At 37.7% G+C, this 24,837-nt stretch overlaps 1 protein-coding gene and 2 long non-coding RNA genes across 3 annotated transcripts in view; 2 read left to right on the plus strand and 1 right to left on the minus strand.

Annotated features, from left to right (window-relative positions):
* LOC126870098 (syndecan-like) overlaps nt 1-24,837 on the minus strand; it is a 231,566-nt gene that overhangs the window by 96,834 nt on the left and 109,895 nt on the right. The window lies entirely within an intron of this gene.
* LOC126870139 (uncharacterized) overlaps nt 1-24,837 on the plus strand; it is a 103,291-nt gene that overhangs the window by 75,928 nt on the left and 2,526 nt on the right. The gene's annotated exons all lie outside the window — the stretch shown is intronic.
* Nucleotides 3,957-23,801, plus strand: LOC126870146 (uncharacterized). Its single transcript, XR_007691138.1, has 2 exons — nt 3,957-20,924; nt 20,996-23,801. It is a non-coding gene; the product is annotated as an uncharacterized LOC126870146 (long non-coding RNA).

Genomic DNA, 24,837 nt, shown 5'->3' on the forward strand with positions numbered 1-24,837 from the left:
AAAAAAAAAAAAAAAAAAAAAACCCTCTACTACCACTAAATAAGCAAGAACCATCGTTATTGTAGCCATTAAAATATAGAAAGTAACTTTCAAACAAACAAGAATCGCCATTACCGAAGCTGTTAAAACAAACAAGTGATTTTAAAATTACGCGTCAAAATAAAAAAGGAAAAAAAGAAAAAGAACCCTCTACTACCACTGAATAAACAAGAATCATCATTATTGGTACCGTTAAAAACAAAAAAACAAACAAACATAAAATAAAATAAAAAAGAAAGAAGAAAGAACACAAAAAGAAAAAGAAATAGAAAAAAACTTTTAAATGACAACGCCAACATAAAACAACCTTTCACCATCGCTGAACGAATCAAAACCACCATTAACGATGGCGTTAGAAATAAAATATAATGATCACACGATCGACCTGAAATAAAAAAAAAAAAAAAAAAAAAGAAGAAACGAAGTAGATAAAAGAAATTCAGGAGCACGTAATTTCTAAATCACAGGACATTGGAGAGAATTGAACTCGATGATCGAAATCTGGCCGAGATCCAGGCTCGTTCTCCAAATTTATCGTTTAATTGGCTTTGCCGGACAAGCGGCCTCGATAAGGAGCGGACAAAGGCGAGGCTCTCGTCGAGATTGCCGTCACGTTTCTTGGTTACCCAATCCCCCAGGTTGCTTCGATTGCGAATCGAACTAATAGGACTAATCACGCCGCGATGTAATCGATGCTAATAACGCGTGCTTATGGCTTACGGGCCTTGATAATTGAACGCGCTCGCTTGACCCATACCACCATAACTATCGACTATGCTATTCTTCTGAAAATTCCAGGGAATCCGATGCTTTGGTGAAATTTCATTTTCTCGTTTTTACGCGAAGCGTCGTTGCTGATAATCGAATTTTCATTATGTTCGAACGTTGCGAAATGGGAGTTTTAATTAAAAGAAAAGGATGAGAATGGCAGATATTTTTTGGTCGTTGATTTTTTGGGACAGGAAGATCTTTGTTCGTTCGGGATGATTTTCCAAGTTGCACGCAGTTCTTATCTTTGAAGCTTGGTAGTGCGTTGATAATTATCGCTTCTAATTACGATCGTGAATATTTTGGATAATTGATAATGATAATTTTATGCTTCCGAGTTGAACTGATTTCTTTCCTCGACATATTGAAAACTTACATTTTTTTTTTTTTGTAATAAAAAGAAAGCTGCACTTTTTCGCGCCTCGATTTTCTTCCCTTTGTTTGTTATTATTTTTCTGTTTTTTTAAGGTCACGTCTATTTCTTTTCTTTCTTATATCTACTTTTTCTTTTGTGTCCCTTATTTCTCTTTTTTTTTTTTAGATCACGTCTATTCCGTTTTCCTCCAGTATTTAATTTCTCTTTTTTCTTCCTCGATATCTTTCGTTCAAACATATTATCTAATTTCAAAAATTGCTCTAAACTAATAATGCTCTATATATATAACCAAAAAATATTTCATCGTTTCTAATAATAAACCAAATAAATAACATTCTATTCCGATTAATGATAATCCACGACCAAACCCCCGAAAATGGCCAATCTCCAAAAAAGTGAAAAACATGGACCAATTATAAACACTGCAAACAACATCTGACCACAATCCTAACTACTGCGAGCATGGTTTCTAAATTACAAAAATTCCTCAGTTTCTTGCCCGAGAGCAATAATTAGCGAAACCCGAAAAGAATGGTCATAAATTTTCAATCTCCAAAAAAGCGAAAAATTATAAATATTCGAAACAAAGATCGATAATTCCAACTGCTTCAAACATGGTGTCTAAATTACAAAAATCTCTCAATTTCTTTCCCAGAAACGCTAACTAACGACACCGCAATGGAACGGTCAAAAATCTGCCAAAAATTAAAAAAAAAAAAAGAAAAATCTGACAATCATAAATGCTGGAAACAAACGTCTGACCGTAATCCAAACTGCTTCAAACACACGCTATAAATTTCCCCCATTACAAAACTATCTGAATTCCTCGTTGTCCCTTGCAAAAACACAGCCAAAGGGAATGAGAACGACAGAGGATCAGAATCGGGATAAAAGGACGGCAGCCAGGGGACAATAGGGCGGACAATAATTCGTTAACGTGCGATCCGTTCGTGTATCCGCTCGCACATACGTTTCAACGCACATGTACGAGCCGACGAACGAATCGAGTTACGCGGACTTTGCATAATGACATTTTCGACGTGACCGATTTTGCGCTTCTTCGCGTTGCCTTTAATCTCAGCCGGCGATTTAAACTAACGAGGCGTGTCACGACTGCCACGGGACCCCGCGACACTCGCTTTACTTTCCATAGGAAAATCTCGCCAAAGAGGCGAGACGTACCAAGTTTGCTGAAACGACCTCTCGTCGCTTGAAACGAGCCTCGACTTTCGCCACTTTCGCAGAACGTAGGCCTTGCAACGTGACTGACAAAATTTTCCTGCTCCTCGCTAGCACTCAAGCATCGTTCGTTTCGTAAAATTATCTCGCCAGCTTCCTTTCTCGTCGATGGATATTGCTTTACTTTCTTTCATCTTTTGGCTTTGTTTCTTTTCTCTTCCATTTTTGTAAACGATATCTATATCATATAGAACCTGTATATTATAATATTCTGATGATTAACCATGGTTGTACAGTGACAAGTAAATAAAATGAGGTTTCAAGACCATGAGCGTACAGACGCGTGAGTAATTCCTAATTAACATGATCCCATAGAGGGCTAGAAACTCGGAGCAGAGTGTTGAAGTTCTAATTTTCGTTACACCAAAATGTTTCGTTCTATATATCAACTACGTAATTATACATCGTCGTTAAAAATTACAGTTACGATTATCATACCGCAATGGTCGCAAGTATCGCGAGAATTGAAGCTCGCAGTTGGAATTTTACTCGAAGTGCATAACCTTCTCTGAAATCGTGTTAATTAGCAGTGTGGAAGCTACGATTGATACGATTAAAAGCTACAATAAGTTTAGGATTATTCAAGAAAAATACAGACGCGTGTCTGTGTGTATGACACAGGCTGAAGATCGTACGTTGGAAGAAAAAGAATTATTATCATGGCTGAAAAAATCACTATTAATATGATCAGTATATTAGATGAGAATATTAAATGATCAGAATTACTCAAAAGAGGAGAGTAAAACCTACAAAATGCCTGAAAACTTCGAAGCAACGATATCGATTCACGTCAATTTTACCATGAAACGCGCTGTTCGCATAATTCTTCTTTCACCTAAAGCTACTCCAAGTTCACAGATGCAGGATAAAACAAACTCGACGCTTGGAAATTGTGCCGCGCGTATTAAAGTATCGAAAAGGTTGCAGGTTGCTCGGAATAGTTTCGATTGGACGACAATGGCCCTGGAAGCGATCGGATTCCCAGCCGGCATTAGTCCGGGAGAAAGAGAGATCGTATGCAAATCTCGTGGCCGTCGAATTCGACTCGGTCGGATGGCCGAGGATTTTCCGGCAAATCCGCGATCGCTGCTCATTCCCAATCGTCTCACGGTGACCAGCTTAATGGCGAATTATGCGTGCCGCGGCCTCTGCAACACAGAGCGAGCTCTGCCACCCGGAAACCGGACAGTCCATCGAGTATGCAGTTTACGCGCGAATTTCCCGCCACTGATATCTCCTTCTCATCCTCCTTCATCGAAACTTTCATATTCTAACGTTAAGTATATACCGTGATACAGAAATATATTGTAGGTTACTTATAATAATATATACAGGGTGTATCATAACACGTGGCACTTAATTTAACACTTTGACTGGCACGCCGAAATCACACGTTTCGCTCAGGACGCCACGGGAGTATTTTTATTATTCGAAGCATATAATGGCAAAATAATAATAAATTCACGATGTAAGACAACATTGTTCCCCAATGGACCGTTTATCTTGTTGGTGGTCACGGGTAACCATCATGGCGTCTTGGTAACAGCTGATAGCGACATATTATAACGAGGCTTCGTTTATTTCAACAAACCATTCGCATTCGTTGTTTCGTCGTTAGCAAAACGTGCAGAATATATGGTTGAAACGTGTAGAAGATATTAGTAAACGGTATTTGCTCGTTCTATATATAATAGCAAGGTATGTGCACACTTCTAACCTCAATTATACGATTATAAAGCAGCATTTACGATTATTTTCTACGCTGTGTTTATAATAATATTCGTAGATTAGCCCTCAAAGATACGGATGCAAACACAGTGCACCGTTAGATGCAAGATTTGTTCTCATTTTTTTTTATCGATGTTCTAATAAAAATGTTTAATCGTACAATGAGGCACTTTTTATTTCAAAGTATCTTCTATTTATCGGTTATATTCAAAATGCCCTAAATGTCGATTTTCATACAATTTTTACAATTGTAAGAAGTTCAAGCGCTCCGATCATCAATGACCACCGTGACGTCACAGGAGAAACCGTGGCCAACGTGGCAGTCAAAGTGTTAAAAGCACAGGAGACAGAGAAAAACAATAGAAGATATTCGTACGAACTTACCAGAGCTTGTTTCAGAGTCATAGACATTTTTGTGTTTCAATGGCAAGCAACTGCTTTGCAATGGAGTCGTGCAAGACCTACTGTCTGACCTGCTCGTTCCTCGGATTTAAATCCAGTAGATTTTTTTATTTCTGCAGTTACTTCGAAGCAATTGTGCATTCGATGGCCATTGCCAGTGTTGAAATAGTTCGTGCACGTATACAACAAGGTTGCCAACAGATTCAACGAATAGCTGGAATTTTTTTCAATGTTGTGAAATTCTTTGATACTGACGACTGCAGGTTTGCATACAGTGCCGAGTGTGGCAGTCATTTTGAGCAGCTGCGGATCATCGGGACATCGAAATGACTCTAACTTTGAAACGAGATCAGATAGAAGAGCATGTGAACATTTTCCCTCAGTTTCCGTACTTTCTGTTCTGTTAGTAAGAATTAATGAAACTCGAATCACGAGCAAATATTTACAATTCCCATTGGTGGTGGCAACGCATATCAAATGCTGCTAATGAAATGTCAATTAACGTCATTTAGCGAGAAATATTCGTAAGGGCGTTTATACGATGGTTCCTCGAATCGAGACAACTATGTCACTGTCGATAAATTTTCCACTATGTTGGTAATTAATAGGCAATACGAACTTGTCAAACGCAGTAGCTTTACACGTTTGCTAGAGAAAACTATCCCTGCTAAACGTTGTATAAATAGAGAAGCATTTCGATTTTCGATGGTTCGACTCTACCAAAATTTCCCCCTTCGAAACTAAATTTCACACGCATATTCTATTTTGAAAGAAAAATATCGAATAATCGAACAGAAGGAGGAAATATTAAATTAAAGTAAATATCGAATCGGATTGAATTTAATCGAAGTAAAACGTAAAGGAAAGCTTCCTCGTTTCTAGAAACTACCGTTCCCAACATTTCTTAAAATATGTGACATCGGACAACGTAGTATCAAGAAACCTTAACGTGGAAAGGGATAAAGGAAAAAAGCAGGGAATATTGAAAGCATCTTCCGATCTGTAAAAACTAGCTACTTCTTCCAAAATTCTCTAAAACCTTGGAAAATATCGATCTCTACAATACTCCACGCTATAATACACTAATAATAATAATAATAATAATGTTGGTCCTCAATGGTTTAATAGATACGCTCCTAATTTCTAACTTGAGACCTTTCTAACTTGGGCGTTCGCTAATAAATAGACCGCGGATTTTTATGCAAGTTCATACCTTGAAGAATGTAACTAAAAGAAGTAGTAGGTGAATTAATTCCGTCTACAATGGAGGACGAAAGAAAGTTTAAGAGGTAAGCGACACAGATTCACAGAAAAAAAAGGAAAGAGTTTTACAATCGACAGGAACAATTACATTATAGTTAACATAAAATACAGATGATTGCTATCAACAAGCTAAAGAATATCTAGTACAACGAAGCTACCGCCGACGACACGGTGTCGTTATTACAAAGAAATACGATCTTCAAATTCTCTTTTCGCCGCAATCGCAATTTTGAACTTTCCAATTCCCTACATACCTGATAACAATAGTGCAATTACGCAAGAGATTCCATCATCCGGAAAAATCTTCCAAAAGCCAAACATAAAGCCATTAATTCCGCCGATAATTCGCTGGCACCTTTCCGAGGTTTGGAACGCCTGCGTTCGTCATGAAAATGCAAAGAGACTGTGGAGATCCTGAATAGGACAATGCGTTCCCATCAGTGGAACTAATTAAATTCCGCAGCAACCAGGTTCGCTCTCGAGATGACGACGTGCTAGCTTCTCTCTCTCTCTCTCTCTCTATCTCTCTCTCTCTCTTTCTCTCTCGAGTCCTTTGGATCGAGATCCTTCTCGTTCGTAGGAAGGATGAGGGCGAAACCTTGGCTGCACCGGCTCTCGAGGACGCTTTTCCATTTCCTGACTGTATGCCACGATAAGCTATCTGACCCGCGGCGACGTTCGAGGACGTTTCCAAGGCCCTAAATCTCTACGTCAGAGCCACACTGGCGGCGACGTCTCGGTGACGTGGTATGCTGCACCGGTATATATGCTCGCTAGCCAAGCCAGGAAATTGGGGAAATGAAAAGTGGCGGGCCACTGTCATCGACCTCTGACACGATCCTCTGCGTGTCTTGATGGAATCGGAAACTGTCTTTGCCAGAATTTGGCTTACGATGGTTATAGGCTGGCTTTCGCGATTACGCTCAAGATGTATGGCTTTCGGGAGAAATTTAGACGAAGGCTAGCGAAGGAAATGGATAATAGGATATCGTATTATATTAAACGTTATCGTATATTTCCGTTGTTAGAATTTTCATTGTACATGCGATGGTCATCTAAGTGGGTTTCGCGATTATCGTCGAGATACGATGGATTATTTGGAAATTGACCGGGTTCAGTTCACTTTTGCGTTACTGATGCATCGCCAGCAAATAACAGAGGTACAACGTTCGCGAGAATAGAGGGATGCTGTTACGGGCTGCAGCTTTTTCAAGGCTTTAAAGCTCGCGGAAATTTTTATCAAAGCAATCTATATTTTATTGTAAAGCAATCTATATACAATAATAATAATGTTGGCTCTCAATGGTTCAATAGATACGCTACAAATTTCTTCTAACTCGAGACCTGTAATAAGTCTAATAAGTAGACTGCAGATTTTTGCAATTTTTATGCAAGTTCATATTTTGAAGAATGCAACTAAAAAAAAAGTAGTAGGTGAATTAATTCTGTTTACAATGGAGGATATTATACATATGTATATTATATTATTAAAAACATAAGAAAATAGTTTAGATCAAATGTATTTATTAGGATATTTACCGATCTTCGACAAAATACGATCATTGAATTTTAGAATTTCGTATCTTTTTAAATAAGACCTTGGAAACTCGGATGTCCAAGAGTTTTGCACAAAATCAACAAATTCGTTGCTATATTTGGCAGCGAAAAATGAGCCACAAAAGAACCACAGATCATTATTCGTTCGGTTGTGCTCTTCACAGTATTTAGTATTTACAGGTATCTCGTATCGGTTCGATAGCTAGCACTATACCGTGTTCTGTGCAGAAAAATTGATGGAAAAAAAAAAGAAGGAAAAAGAGAGGTGAAAGGTGTTCGTGGAAGGGGAAAAGAGGCCGATGGAAGCTATCTATTTTTTCCTCCTCTTTTTTTCAGCGAGGAAAGCTATCGAGCCTGTCGCCGGAATATGATTCATAAACGGATCCAGAGGAACGTTTGACCCGGGCCGAAACGGTTCAATAAATTCTTCTTCCCACCCTTTCGCGTACAATCTTCGTTGCAGCTTCGACAGCTCGTCCCATTTCCAACAGAACAAACAATTATTTCCTCTGTCTGATTCCATTTGGAAAAACGACTCATCGACCAGAGGATGTTCGATAAACATCCCTTTTTCCTGGCTTTATCTATCCACGATACAACGATCGACCATCTTTCGAACGTAGGCGAAGTCGATACGTTTATATCGTTGTTTTTAGAGAGAATTTCGTCGTTCGTTTCGTTGGCGAATGCGACGCAAGGGGTTAAGGGATGATTTACAAGGAAAGGGATGAACAGAGAGCGTCGAGATAGTATCGAGGGGGTGAGTTTCGAAATGTCGAAATCACATCATCGTGACATCGATAGTACGAGGCTGTGAAAATTGTCTGGGAATTTTGGAAATGTTTTTCTTCGACGCTTTACGAATGTAAGATAAGATAGAGAAGATTATGCAACAGCGGTGAGATAGTTTCTGGAATTTCCAAACTATCAGGATGACAGCGAAAGGTGGAAATTTGGAAATTTTTAATATCGTATCGTCTATGTTCGATATTGTTGTCTAGAATTTGAAAAATTATATCATCGACCACGAATATTAACTTTGTACGAATATCGAACACCGTATGAAAAGTTAAATCGTTCAGGTGACAAAGATTATTCGAAACTTCGTACCATTATATCAGGTTGTCCGAAAAGTTTCTTTCGTTTGCTAAGGTGATGATAGATGAACAATAATTTCTGTTTTATATTATTTTATTAAATTACCTATGATCCGTTTCCTTCTATTTCTATTATTATGTTCGTGCATAATTCGATAAACCAATATAAAACAAAAAAACATTGTGCGTCTATTGTTTCCTTATAAAACGAAGAAACATTTCATAACATTTATTTCATCCTATTTTCCAGTTCGATTTTAGTAATACTTGGTTGTATTACGAAGCAGACTAAATTTATGAGAATCTCCTGACGGAAGTATCAAACTAAAAATCAAATGAATTGCAATATTTTTGTTGTTGGAAACAGGGTAGAACATTCCAGTTATATAAGGTTAAACAACAAAGAAGGAACCGCGATACATTACCAGGATTAATGGGGAAAGGAAAGATTTACTGCATCGAGAATTTTGAGCGTTTAGCGAGAGATATATAGGGGTGTGGGAATCTGTATCGGAAAATCTGGGTCGCTGGAAAGCTAGTGCTCGACACGTTGAAAGAGAGAACGTAGAACGTGGCTCGGTCTAAAGCAACAGGGAATAAGAACTTTACTGCATCGAAACTTTTGAAATACTGAGAAGATAAAACTTGTAATGTCTCAAAGATTAATCATATTTAGAAAGTATCGACGTACGTGTATCTACAGGCCATAACTTTGCATTGTCATCTTGACTATTTGAAAACTATAAATCTTACGAAAACCTTCTGTCTCTAATTTTTCCTGCTTGTCTTTTATGCTTATAAAAGGAGGAAAAATATAATTTTTAACACTAGAACTAACTCAAATCGACTGGTCTTACAATTTTATTTGAAAATTGTTACTCCGTGTTATATTCTTTTTTCAGGCAATGACGTAATGACTTTCGTAACGATAACTAAAAGAACAATATAATGAATTTTAATTTGCTTTTTGTGTATTCAAACTGAAAATAATTTTGTATCAAGGCTACTTATACCAATGCCAGTCAAAATGACCAGTCAAAAGGATCCTGCGATCTGTTTATCGAACCTCAATTAAACAATTTCCCCGTTTTGTACAACTTGCCACACGTTTTCAAATTTTTACCGCGTATCATTCGACACGACGATGTCGGTTATCAGGAAAATTCCGGATCGATCGCTACATCGTTAGATGCTAACACTAGAAATACCACAGCAGTGAAAATGACTGGTTCTACAATTTTATAAATGTGTTAACCCTCGTTTAGGGATCCCAGATGGATTAATAATACCAAAAATGTACCACATAACATGGAATTCCTTCTGTGAGAAAGTAATAAATCAATAAATATAAAAATATTCCACTATTACGTGTTTTTTAAAGACCAGTCATTTTGGCTGGTTTTTGATAGAAATAGTTTCGTGTTAACTATCGGTAGTTCTAGCGTTAAGCTAATATGTCGCGTAATATTAAACGAAACTAGTAAACTATTTGAATATTTCTGATTTCCTAATGATAGTAGCGGCAGTAGTATATATAAATCTTTGGAAATAAAACTTGGAAGAAGTTCTTCTTTCAGTACCTACTTCTTTGAAAATCTCCAACTTTCAACATTCTACTCTACAATTACTCTTCTTTTCTTCTTCTCAATAGTCTACAATCGTTATTATTCCGAAACTTCTCCTTTCACTTTTCGTTCTTTGCAAAATTCGAATAATTTCTCTCTCCTCATTTTACGCATCACCCTTGAACTTGACTTATTTACGATCCTCTTCTTCTTAAGGTATCTTACCGGTTTGATTTTAATTTCTACTAACTTTTATCCGACTTGTTTCTTCTACTGTGAAGTAAAAAGGGCAGTGTATATTAAAAATTATTTCCGACCAATATACCTTGTCTTTCCAGAAGCATCGCTGTACAATTGGAAACTCTATTAGGAAAACAATTGGCAATCTCTTCAAGAACTAAAAATTAGCAAATATCATCGATCGAGATTACTCAAATTAAAAATAAAATAAGATGGTAAAATAAATTCAGAAACACATCCTTTTTATATACCGAAGATGCTTCGAAATTTCTTCAGAATCAACTTCTAATAATCATTTACGTAACAATAATATACAATAATAATGTTTGAAGACTTAAGATTCGGTCATCGATATCAAAAAAAATATTTCCATAAATCAGATTGTTGGCTGTGACGATTACACTTGCAGACAAAATTCTTCTATACACTAAGAATGCTTCGAAATTTTGCTAAGATCCGAAAGCTCCTTAAAACCAGTTTCCACGAGCATCTAGTGGAATTTCGAAACTTAAAACTTCGTCATCGATATAAGAAGAATATTCTGCAAAGCCTGAAGCACCTCGAAATCCTCTCGAAATTTAAAAATGCCGAAGAGCAACCCTCCTCGATATCCCAAGAACCATCCTTTAAGATCCTTTAAAACCCTTCCTCGACCCCGAAACAAAAGAAAATTCGGTGTACAACGCAACCATCCGACCGCATCGACGATAGCCGTCGGTCTGATATCGATAATCGTACAACAACATCCCGAATCATCTATCCCCGTAATAATTTAAATTATTTAATAATTAATTAAATCCCCGTAGTTAGTAATTTAATTGAATTAAACGATTCCGTCTTCTCGAGAATTACAAACGGCTAACCGAATATCGCAGTCGAAATTTGGTCGCCGGTACACGAAGAATACTCTTGCGAATGCGAAATATTCGAAAATGCCTTTGAAATCGAGAAATTCTGGAAAACTAGCGTAACTTCTCTGTGTCCGAAAATCCCGCCTTCCAACAGCCTAAAGCCGTCTTTCAACGGCGCGACAAAAAGTTCCTGTATTCAGCGTGATCGTCTCAGCTGGTGGCATCGACGACAGCCGACAGGGTAATATCGAATTCCATGTGGCACGCGATCCTTTTATTATTCCGTGAAAGCGAAAAACTTGCCTGGTATAGCAGGGACGCGCCCCTTCCGTCGACCTCGCCCCTTTTCGCCACCCTTACATATCCTCTCGCCCTACCTGCACCTCCTCCTCAGCCATCTCTTGTCCCCCTTTTTCCTTCGTGGCTCGTCGCCGTAACGACAACGATCGCCGAGGTTTCAAGGCTTTCCCGTGACCCCCGCTACGCCCCTCTTCACCCCCTTTGTGTTATCCGGGGCCGGTTTTTAATTAATCCATCCACGCCGCTTATAAACGATCGATGCCCGTTCCCGTTTTACGATCAACGCTTCCGTTCGCCTCTAATCGACGTCGACCACCACGGATTCTCACCCCTTTTTCACCCCGTGGCTAAACGGAGACCGGGTTTCTAGGGCGGATCGTTGCGCTTCATACAGATGGTGAATGTGATGGTTGGTTGGCTGGTGGTGGTGGTGGTGTGGCGATGCTTTTTAAGATCTGCTTCTTTCTTTTTGCTTCTTATTTTTTTGTTTCTTCTTCTTTTATTATTTCTTCTTTTTTTCTTCTTGCGGAGGAAGACGGAGGGTTTCTTCGTTTTTCTTCGCACGAGGATCGTGCCTTTCCTATAGGTTTCTGACTCTTTGCCTTTCTCTTTGTGCGCTTCTGTATTGTGTGAAGAAGCATTTCTTCTTTTCTTCGGTGTTTGTCTCTTCTTTTGATTTTTAATCGAGTACTCTGTATCTTTGTCTTCTTTCTGATTCTTCTTCGTTTTTCTTTGTGGAATGTCGCGGTGGTGGTTGGTTGGTTAATGGGGCAATTGGAAACTGCTTCTTTTTTCTTCTTTTTGCTTGTAAGCGCATTCTTTGTTTTCTTTGGAATAATCCGTTTCCCGCTCGAGGACTGTGGTTTTCTGATTCTTTGTTTCGCTATATGCGCGAGTACTTTCTCTTCTTTTTAATCGGCTTGCTTCTTCCTTCTCTCTTTAATCGATTACTTTGTATCCTTTTTCGCTTGTCGTTTTCCTTTTCCTTGTTTTCTGAATCTTCTTCTTTTTTCTTTGCGCAATACCCACGGTTGGTTGGTTAGGTGACAGTATCGGTGCTGATGCTATTTTTTTGTTCGTGAGAATACTCTTCCTTTCCATTGGGTTTCTTCGTTTCTCTTTGATCGACGGATCTTCTCTATGGTTTTCCGATTCTGTGTTCTCCTCTTTGTGTTTGAGTACACGATAAAAATTGTTGGTTTTCTCTTTCTTTTTTCTTCGGTCAGCTGCTTTTTTCCCTTTTCCCCCTTTTTATTCGGACACCTTACCCTTTCTTTGATTTCTCGATTCTTCCCTTTTTTGTGTGCGAACATTTTTTTCCCCTCTTTCTTCTTTGTGCACGAGGAACAGGTACTTTCTCTTCTTTTTCTTTTTCCTTCGTTTTTTCGGTTTTCTTCTTTTTTCACACATTAAATGAATATTTTTTAGTTAGTAATTATCCACCTTTTTTCGTTACGCGCGAACAAGTACTTTTTCTTCTTCCTCTCTCGTGGTCTTGATCTTCCTTCTTCTCTCGCACAATAATTGAATTTTTTAACGTACATATACAGGGTGTTTCCGAAATCTACTGCTTCCGAAGAGCAAGTCGAACGTATACAATATAATTCTTCCACTTTCTTCTAACATCCAACAGCGGGTATTAGACGTTGTGTACAGAACATAGATCATGCGAATAGCATGAGAAGCGCTGTAAGAATCGTAGAATCTAATATACAACTTTGGGACTATTAAGTATGCCAAATGGAATATTGGAGCAGGAAAGAAGAAGAAAAAGAAGATGGTCTAAATAACGACATATTTCTCAGTACATCGTAAAAATGTACTTTTCTTATACACACACACATATATAGTTACAATCTTTCTCTTTTTTTAAATATATTTATCTTCGCTTATAGCTGTAACTAGAAATACGCGAGGTACAAGGTATTCCTCTTCGATCAAAAATTTCTCGCCAATTCCAAAAAATCAAAGAATCCATCGGCGTAATTACCGATAAGCGATCGATAAACGAAAACAGAGACGGAGATAGAGACAGAGAGAGAGAGAGGGGGAGAGAGAGAGAGAGAGAGAGAGAGAGAGAGTGGCGAGGTGAACCGCTAATTGCAAGCAAAATCGATTGTTTCCCCGTATCAGAAATTCATAGGCTAACTCGGCCAACTATCAACGAGCTTTGCCAACTTTCAGTTGCGCCGAGTTGAAATCCTGCAAATGTTGCATCCATCGTGTCGGCGGAATCCAATTATCGATGAACATCGAACGAAAATGGTTAAATGGAAACACGAGCCTGATAGTATCTATAACGTGATCGTTATCCTAACTTTGGTGAAAAGATGCTTGCAATCGTTAATAGCGATTCTTTCAGGAGTAAAATTTGGCTCGGTAAAAGGACGTTTATAACAGTAATAAGAAAACTTGATAAATAAATCTTTTTAGCTAATTGTTTGTGTTTAATCGTTGTGTTTTAATTTGTTCGCTTGATGGTGTTTGATACGTTTGACGTTTAAATAAAATGTGATATTACTTATTGTTGTATAATTAATCGTCTTTCAATGTTGTACAATTTATCGTGCAGTATGCTGTTGTGAGCGTTCCTTCCTTTTTTTTCTTTTTTTTATTTTAACATTCTCTCGTTTTACGAACGTTTTTAATTAATTTCTCACAGCCGGGTATTCTTGTTTTTCGAATGGATTATCGAACAAAAGGTTAGAATCGCCTTGTTATTTATTTTCCTCGCCATTGTTAAATACCTTCTAAATTGCTCAGATTATTTCAGGCGAGTCTCATATTTTTTGCGGCGTGCTGAATTTTTCTCTCTGTAATACTCTTCTTTTCGTCGGAGTGAAATTTTTCTATCAAAAATATTTACTTTATCAGCAATCTCTTCACAGTACGTAGAAGGTTCGTCGTAATTAAAATTCCATTTCTCTTCCATCAGCAGCATAATTAATGGTCTAAGACACTCGTCTGTTATCAAATAACATTTCTACTTTACAAAACCACGATATTACTTACAATTTTTGTCCCAAAATGATCTATAAAAACTATTTGTTAATTAAAATCCACCCTCGACATTTATACGTTCCAAATCTGTTGTCTTCGTCTTAATTAAAATTGTCAAATATTCATCTCTTTGTAGATTATATAATTTGCAATATCCCGAATCTTCCACCCTCACAGCAATTAAAATAAAAATATCTTGGCTACTTCCAGAATTATAATTCGAAAGCTCGCTAGGTATAACGATATAATTGTCATTAAAAAATTCCAGGATATTCATTTCTCTCAAAATCACAATCCACCCCTTCACAACGTCTTGAATCATTCACCCTCGCAGTAATTAAAATTAAACAAGCTTGTCTTTTCGAGAATGGCAGACCCAATCGAAAATCACAATCAGCTCTTAACAATATCGCAAATCATTCATCGCCCAGAGTAATTAAACTTAAGCGAGTTTGTCCTTTGCAGAGTTACAACGTATACCGGAAAAAACTCGAAACTTTTCACTCTGCAAATGTCATTAAAATTCCAAAATATCCACTTGCCTGAGAATCGCAATCTACCCGTAACAATATCCCAAATCATTCTCAACCCCTGTAACGAAACTTCGCAAAGCTTCATCAGAATTAAAATGCTCGCCCCTAGCAGCCAGGTCTTAAAATAACGAAACAAAATGACCTAGAAGATATACCTGGTGTCTCGGCTAAATGAGATCACCTAAATACCTGCCTTATCTACGATTGTATGAAAAAATCTTTATTTCATGGGGCGCGTGAAACGGTGGAACGAATTTTTTCTCGTTCATTTTTTTTTTTTTTTTTTTTTTTTTAAGGAGATTCCAAGGCCAACGGTATATTTACGAATAGAACTTAATATACTCCTTTGCATCGGTAGATATGACTTTTCATTTTGTACAGTGAAAAGTATCAAGGTGCTTTGCGTTTGAAAACGCTTCGTTTAAAATACACCTTAATTTCGTGAAACTGGTGAAAAGTTTTCCGAAGGTTTGAGTACAAATACTCTTGCATTTACGTTTCCCTTTATTACCCTTGATATTTTCATTCATACAAAGTATACAGAGCTGTGTATAAAAAGACTGAAAAGACCTTGAAATCCCCTGAAAGAAACGAGGTGAAAAAATTCTTTCCACCGTTACGCGTGCCCCTTCAAATTAGCTTAACTTTGCCCCGAACAATCTTTTTCGCGCAATCGTAAATAAGGCAAGACAGATTTAATATACGCGGTTTCGTTTATCCGAGACATCCTCCATCGTAATCCGTCTAATAAATTACGCTACAGCTGGTAAACATTATATCAGATGGTAAATTAAGATGGAGCTTTAAGAAGTAAACTATGGCAGAAGCAGAACGTATCAAACGTGCACATGCTGAGAAAAGATAGCAATGGACATAAGCTTCGCTGCAACGAACAAACGTCCACAACATACATAACATACATAGTGTATTAAGATACCAATATAATCTAACATAATACAATTAATTGAGAATACGATTAAAATTCTATCCGACCGAACTTGACCCTTTAACAAGCCTTCTAACAACCCTGAAAAATCCTTCTACCGAACTGCAAACCCATCCAGCTGAACGTCACTGGCGTCCTCAAAAACCATCCTCTCCATCTGTCGACGCGTCCATCCAACATAATGCAAAAGCTTTTGTCTACGAGAGCGAGAGAACGAGACAAGATTCGCGTGTGATTACTAAAAGTTCGTCTCTCGTCTTTCCTGCGTTCTCGGTGGCCTCGTCCGACGCCAGTTCCCTCTCGTTTCGCTTATTCAGGGTTCGCTGCGACGAGCAACTGGCGCGCTTCGTCTTCTTCTTTTGATTGGTTCGTTAGCAGAGAGACCGGCGCCCATTCTACGTTACGTCGTGGAATCATAAAACGAACAGAGTGTAAAGATCAGGGAGAAAGCGGAAGGGATGAAAAGGCAGAAAGCCGGAGAGACCGAGAGAGGCGAGGCGAAGAGTCTTCTTCCGCGTCCTTGACTCCTAGAGTCCTCGTCTCTTCTTGCGCGAAGAAACCAACAGAAATTACAGGGAACAGCGATGACGCGGCGCTCCGCCAACATCATGCGAATGAGAGAACGGGATAGACACGTTTTGTTGCTTACCAAGGTATTCGAATTCCTCTAGACATTTTTCTTGTTTTCGTTTTTTGGGAATATGTTGCGCGTCTTGTACGGAACAGCTCGAAATTTCGCTCGCAATATTGAAATCGAGTATCGTGATCGCGTTAGTAGACTATACGCGAAAAAAGAAGTCGAAAATATCGAATAAAAACGTTTTTTTTAATTTTTCCATCGAGACAACGATGTACAGTGAGATCCGTTATAACGAGACGCGATAAAGTGCACGCGTACCGAGCGAAAATTCAAAGTCGATTTCCTCGAAAACAAAGCCTCGAACGAAAAAATTTTATTCTATATTTTCGACTTCTTTTTTCGCGTAGAATCACCCCCTTTCAGCTTGTACCACCAGTTACCAACCACTCTGTATATTAGGTTGCAAAAAGTTTCTTTGGTTTTATGAGGAAACATTTTATCAGAAGCACAAGATCTTTTCTTTTATATCGTTTTATCGAATTATGCACGATCCATTTTGTTCTGTTTAAGATAAAAATACATTTATACAAAATTATACGAAAATGTTTGTATAAAGATGCGTCGTTGTAATAGACGTGTTTGCAAAAGAGAGACACTTTTGGTACAATTTAACATATGGACGTTCCAATATATCTGTTACAAGCATACATTCTGTATTATTTATTAAGACATTGTGAGTTTTATATGGAACATTTTGAAATTTCATTGGCGGTATCGAAAATCGAGTATCGTGATCGTGCTGGTAGGAAACGAGCCTGGAAAATTGGTTTACCTACCACGTGTTACAGAAAGCACTATACTTTGGATGCTTCGTGTATCTCTTCACATTACGTGCATTCTGTGCAATTTTGCCCACGCAAATTTCCTATAAAAATCCACGATCTACTCGTAATATTACTATCTCCTGCTATTTATTTTCTGTATCTTCTATGAGACGCTCGATATTTAACGTGTATTCGTTAATTCCACGAGATACTGATACAACGGTATTTATCGCTGATTGCTTACTCTGCTAGACTCTATAAATTTTCTCTGGCAAGCGTTCAAATACTTTCGCGACCCACTGTGTACAGAACAAAACGAGAGAATCGTAGGAGTCCAAGAAGCAGTTCGACTCGTCTTTTCCATAATAAGAACACGGTGAGCGCATCCTCCTCGAAGCGCACTCTGTTAACCAGTTAGCCGCGTTTGACGAGTATACACGTCCGACAAAAACCTCGTTCCGCTGCGCGTTTCACGCGTATGCTTGTCGTCGCTTGTATTTATTCACGCACTCTGTGACCCAACACGACCCCCGTGACAGATTTCTAAAACTAAATTCCGCTGTTGACTGGTTAAACACTTAACATTTAACGTGTCTTCGGTGTTCATTAACTCGCCGATAAAACATATTAATAGAAGAAAATAAAACGAACAAGCAAAAGAATACAAATGATCATCACGAAGCAGCTGTATACAACGCGAACAAAGTAGTTGTCCTTTGCTTTCTAACACATTTCAGGGACACACTTTTCAAAGAGATCGCAACAACTAACCGGTTGGTAGTTAGTAATCGATCGGAAATAAAACGTTGTCAATGGAAGGTCGCGCGTAACGAACGATCGTCAACTAATTCCACAAGATGACGTACCGATGCAACCATCAACATACTGATCTATCGACGAACGCTTGGCCTGCTTACCCTGCTGGACTCCCCGTCTCTGGCAAGCGTTCAAATACTTTCGTGACCCAGTGTGTACGCAACAAAACAATACAATGGCAGCAGCGGCTTCCCAAGAAACGTAGGAGTCCGAGGAACTCATCCTCTCGATAGCAAGAACACCGTGCACCCTCCTCGAAGCGCGTATGAATTATCATTACGGATGGTCAGACACGAATAAGAGGCTGTGGAATCTCGAGGAAAAAGCCTGGCCAGGCCACTGGTCGAGTGTTTTCATGTATAATGGATGAGAGACAGGCGCCAGCCGACCTATGAGCAGGCCCGCAACCATGATCGCTGCGACATCCCGGTCGACAGCTGGCCGATTATTCTCAGCCAGACACCGAATCGACCTTCCTTCGTACTTGTCCCAACTGGCTCATCCACTTTCTGCTTATTCCTCGGCATTCTAATTCGCGTCCGCTCTCCACCAGGCTTCGCTCAACGTCGATCCGGATATCCGCACGTGCGCAGCAACGCGACGAATTTCCCAGTTTTCTTCTCGAAGACTCGTGAAATCGAGGCTCGAGATACATTCGAGCAAATGGAAACTCAACGAGTTTTCGCTGCGTCGAATGGAGAGGAGGATGATGGTTTTAACGATCCTTAGAGATGGCAGACTGCCAGTCGATCGGTTGCTGGCGATGGGGATAAATGGTTTCTTGGATGATCTGACGCGGATCGACCCGGCTCGTTATAACGTGGCGCAGATGTTACATGTGTAATGAATCGGCTGATTATCTTCTGCTCTTAGGGGAAATGAATATGAACGATCAATTCTGCTCGCTTCTGCTTCGTCTTTGCATTGTATTTCCTCGGACGTCTTCCTTTTCCGAATATCTTGTTGCTGCAAGACCGCAATATGTATAGACGCTAATGAAATTATGTTGGATATTAAAAGCAAATACTTGAGAGCTGTATATATATATTTCGATGATATCCGTCGAAATATAACGTCCATTTTCGGTCATTTAGATTCGAGAGAACAGGTTTAGGCAGAGCTAATATTTGCAATTGTTACTTGCAAGAACTGCGGTACGTAATTAACTTGACATTCTCGGAATATTGACTTACAAAACATTTGCATATACTGCGTTGTTGTTTATCGTTATTGCCAAATATATATCGTTGTGTGTATTTGTATACACTAATTGGTATACTTGTGTTGTTATATTATTCTTATTATATCATTATACATTACTGTTATTTAAAAGAAGCGCACTATAAAATTATCTTCTCGAGTAAGAAGATCGTTCACTCTTCCCTAGTGTGTGTGCATCTCAGAAAATATTATAAAAACTGCGTATAATTTCTTCTTTTTTGAATTGAAGATACGTGTTACGATTATTCCCTGATCAAATGAATATTTTTATACATATATCGTTGTGTGCGTTTGTATACACTAATTGGTATACTTGTGTTGTTATATTATTCTTATTATATCATTATACATTACTGTTATTTAAATGAAGCGCATTATAAAATTATCTTCTTGAGTAAGAAGATCGTTCACTCTTCCCTGGTGTGTGTGCATCTCAAAAAATATTATAAAAACTGCGTATAATTTCTTCTTTTTTGAATTGAAGATACGTTGAAGATACGATTATTCCCTAATCAAATGAATATTTTTATACATATATCGTTGTGTGCGTTTGTATACACTAATTGGTATACTTGTGTTGTTATATTATTCTTATTATATCATTATACATTACTGTTATTTAAATGAAGCGCATTATAAAATTATCTTCTTGAGTAAGAAGATCGTTCACTCTTCCCTAGTGTGTGTGCATCTCAGAAAATGTTATAAAAACTGCGTATAACTTCTTCTTTTTTGAATTGAAGATACGTGTTACGATTATTCCCTGATCAAATGAATATTTTTATACATATATCGTTGTGTGCGTTTGTATACACTAATTGGTATACTTGTGTTGTCATATTATTCTTATTATATCATTATACATTACTGTTATTTAAAAGAAGCGCACTATAAAATTATCTTCTTGAGTAAGAAGATCGTTCACTCTTCCCTAGTGTGTGTGCATCTCAGAAAATATTATAAAAACTGCGTATAATTTCTTCTTTTTTGAATTGAAGATACGTTGAAGATACGATTATTCCCTGATCAAATGAATATTTTTATATAAAGGTAATAACACTTGGCGTGTCGTTCTATGTGACATGCTAGGGAAACGCGAATGGATTTATCGCTCAGCCTAACACATCGTAATCAAAATCTGCAAAATCGTAGTTCTCCTCCAATTAGCCTTATCAAAATCCATTTGTGCCGACAAACAACTTTGTTTGGTATGCAATTAAGCTTGTTGGATCGTACGAAGCCCTTGCAGCCCTTCCAAAGAGGGCTATCTATCCCAGGGAGAGCTAAACAAGACCTCTCATCAAAAATACCCCATTCGCTCAAAGAACTCGCAAACGTATACTACCCTTAACAAAGAGCTACGTGATTCGTTTCTAAAAAGAAGAAAGGGGAAAAAAATAGAAGAAGAAGAAGAAAATAAAATGGTCTCACAAGATTTTCGTACCAACGTACGAGGGAGCAGCAGAAGAAGAAGAAAAAGAAGAAGGGGAGGAAAAAGAGTGTAGGAAAGAAGAAAGGGGTTGGCAGGCTCTTAATTGGAATTTATTAGAACGAGTATTCGAGTTCTGTGAAGCTGGTGGTTGGTATCAACGAGAACAGCAAAGGAATACTTCTTCTACGTGATTCTAACTGTTTCTGTCTTCCATGTAGAGTACTGTGCAAAAGTCCCACGTCACTCACTCGCTTGCCAAACGTACGTATTTTATTGTTATTTTGCAAGTTAATTTCCAACGTTTGGAAAAATTAATGGAACAGAGGGCTGGATTATTCGAAGCTCGATTATCCGAACCGGCGTCTCATCGTCGTTATCAGCACCGGTTCTTGGAACTGGCAAGATTATTACTTTAAACAATAAACTTTCTTAACGTTAAGCAGTATGCAATTACTATGTATCGTACATATTTGGTTTTTGTTCTTTATTCGTGTAAGAGGATATACGTATCTATGTAATAAATAAAATGATAGGTATATCGTTGTTTCAAAGAATTTCTTCAGAAATGAATTAATATTATATTAAACGTGTTTTTTACAACAGTGCGCCTTCATACAAACGTGAAAGCGAGTGTGTGAAATGTCGCGGTGTTTATCTCAACAGAACGAAATGGATCGTACGTAATTCGGCAAAATAATATAAAACAAAAAAACGTTGTGCGTCTATTATTTTTCCTCATAAGACGAAAGAAACTTGTCGGACAACCTAATAATATTTCGCGTGATATATACAGCGGTGATAGTCTTTTTACGGTTAATTCCTATGACTATTCATCGGATAAATAGATACATGTTTCATTATCCGAACAATTCGATTTTCCGAACCACCTCGGCCCCAATTCATTCGGATAATTAACATTTAACTGTACATTAATAACGAGTATGATTAACATTGAAATATTAGTATTAATAAAGATACTGAATATTACATAGTTAATAGATAGATTAGATGAACAGTAAAATAATTCATGGTTAATATTAAACAAATAGACAGTAGATATGTAACGATAAAATAAGGTTGTATGTATGTGTGTTTGTGTGTGTAGATGATGAAATAAGAATACAAGGAAATAAGGAAAATAATCGTAAACCTAAGTAAAAAAAAAAAAAAAAAAAACTAAATAAAAATGAACTGCTAGTGCTACTATCACTGAATATTATCCTTTAATTCGTCGCATAATTAATTAAGAAGAGCTTCGTTGAAGAATCAGAATCGATATGGTGAAAAGTACGCGAATATGCAATATTTGCTTATTTGTCACGATGAATTGAGCTACGTTACAACGTATAAGTTTTCTCTTTCCCCTGGAAAATTCGTTTTTTCTCACCTACAGTGTTCTCTGCAAGAACCTCTCGATTTTATGTTTCATAGAACAAAGTTATAAAAATGTAATAAATCGTCAAGTTAATATACGACAGAGAATTGGTGTTTTTTTTTTCATATTTGCAATAAAAACTATCGTACTCCGACCAGCTATGCGAGAATTTTTTTTTCCGTCGTTTTCAAGTGCCTACGAACCGATTGCCATTTAAATCTCTCGGTATCGCCAGATTGCACCAGATTTCACCGAGTCTATCTTTCGATCGATGGTTACAACTCTGCTAATTTTATTTTGTACGAAACGCTGGCTTATTTGACACGATAAGAGCACTTTATTTACAGTTTTATTGTATTTTATCGCAACAGAAGAACCACCAACGTGCTGTCCCGATCGATTTCGCTTTTTCATACGGAAACCTGTTGTATTCGTTCGAAATTCAATCAAACTTCCTAGTTGGCTGGCCTTGAACATCAAGAGTGCGCAATTATCGAAGTTGAACTTCGAAACTCGATAAGTGGATCGTGGAAACAGCGCTGTAATAATGTATCGTGTAATTTCGTATTCGGTTTTCGTAAATATAGCCTATAGTGACACGACTAAAGCACTATGAAACTCTAGAATTTTCGTAATAGAAGTTGTACAGTTTTAAAGAGCATTTCTGTCAAAAACTTCACAAAGAGAAAAAAAAAAAAAAATAAAAAGAAGAAAAGAAGAAGAAAGACAGAGCACTTTATGGTGAGCTGTAATTTCGTTTAAATAATTGTCCATCTAAATTGTTCGTAGAAAGTCAATCGAGCGTGTGAAATCGCGAAACACTAACAAGGAAGGCATCTCTCGCTGATTTTGTCTCGTTTCGAAATACGTTATAGCGAATGGACTGAAAAATAACGTATTTTTTTTTTTTTTTTCAATTTTGTCGGCGGAAAAACATTTTAAGGGAGTGGAGCAAACCAGCGAAAATAAAATCGTCAGGCGTCGATTTCATTGTTTCACCTATACGAGCGCGGTACTCTTTTCACATGAAATCACCCGGAAAAATTGTATCGCAACAAGAGATAAAAGACACGATTTTGTTGAGCAATTTTTTTAGCCTAATCCCACAGCTCAACGATGGCCATATAACAATTTGTAAACGCAGATGAAATTGAAGCTGAAAAGTCTACATCTAAATACGTGTACTTTATGTAATATTGGCTTGGCAACTAAGTGATTGCGGATTTTGTCAATACCACCTGATGACAAAATCCGCGATCACTTAGTTTCCAACCTGACACGAGAAAACTAAATTCGCGTGTTTCCGGGCATTTTCGATAAAATAACTTTTGAACAGATAGCTATCCTCCAACGTATTTCGTCTCGTTCAAACGAGAAAATATAATAATTTACAACTTTTTTTTACCATTATGTAGCGTCCGTTAACAAAAAGTATATTTATGACGATTCGTTATGAACTCATCGGTATAGTAACAGAATATCGCAAAATTTTAGATTTTTAATTCGGTGGAAAAGGTCCCTCTCACGATGGTCATCGAACGGGACATTTTCCATTTACTTAGAAATTCCGAATTGTTTCATTTTCCATTGTCATCGATGTGCCTATTTTTGTAATGATACCGATGATACGACGATAGATTTTTGTAAAATGCCAATAAACATACTTTGTATTAATACACGCGACAAGAGAATGGTCCATTTCACAGTACCATCGCCTCGATATCACGACAGAGAATATAATTTGAATGATCGGACTGGACGTTTAATCCTGTTTCGACTAGTTGATATCGCGCGCGATCAATGGAACAACAGAGTAAGCGTATTCGCTGGCGAATTGGCATTTCGCAGTCTTCTCCGTGAACGTGTTTTCCATACACGCCATTCTTAAACGCAACGTGATCCGATTAGGAGCACTCGTGCCGCAGCGTTTCTATCGTATAATGGCACTTTTGTAACACTTTCCAACGAGATCTCTTGGCTGGCTATCGCTCGTTGTCGACGAGTTTCGAGTACGCGGAATGGATACGCAAATGGAAGGATAGCGCGGTGGAAAGTTGGAAAATTTGCCTTTTTATTACTCGAATCATAATATTGATTATTGATCGATTGATATTTCATCAAATTTTTATATCAAATGTTTATCAAAACGCATCGAACCGAGACTGGAAAAGTTAACAAGGTACGAAAATGCTTTTTCATTTTTTTCATTTTTTAACCAACAATTTTCAAATTAACGAGGCTCGATACTTGTAAACAACGAAAGAAAGAGAAATTACGAAAAATAATGAGCGCGGCTGAAATGAAAAAAGGCGGATGAAGTCAGAGAGCTTTGGAATATGATTTCATAATTGGCATATAATGTTCCTTAATGCGTGAAAATTAAACAACGAAAATAATGAAAGAGAGAGAGAGGGAGAAATTTCGAAAGATGAAAAGCACAGCACGCGTTACGATGTTTCTAGTCTCGTTCGAAAATTTAAGCAGCTCTGGAATATAATTTCATAATCGGAATTTAATATCCTTTAATTCGTAACCGATAATTAAAAACAATGAAAGAGAGTGAAATTTCGGAAGATGAAAAGCACAGCAAGAGCTACAATCTTTCCAGTGTCGTTCGAGAATTGAAAGAGCTTTAGAACATAATAATTTCATAATTCCAATTCGATCTTTCTTAATTTACACTCG

This window comes from Bombus huntii, chromosome 10 (genome assembly GCF_024542735.1).
Source record: "Bombus huntii isolate Logan2020A chromosome 10, iyBomHunt1.1, whole genome shotgun sequence".
Taxonomy (NCBI): domain Eukaryota; kingdom Metazoa; phylum Arthropoda; class Insecta; order Hymenoptera; family Apidae; genus Bombus; species Bombus huntii.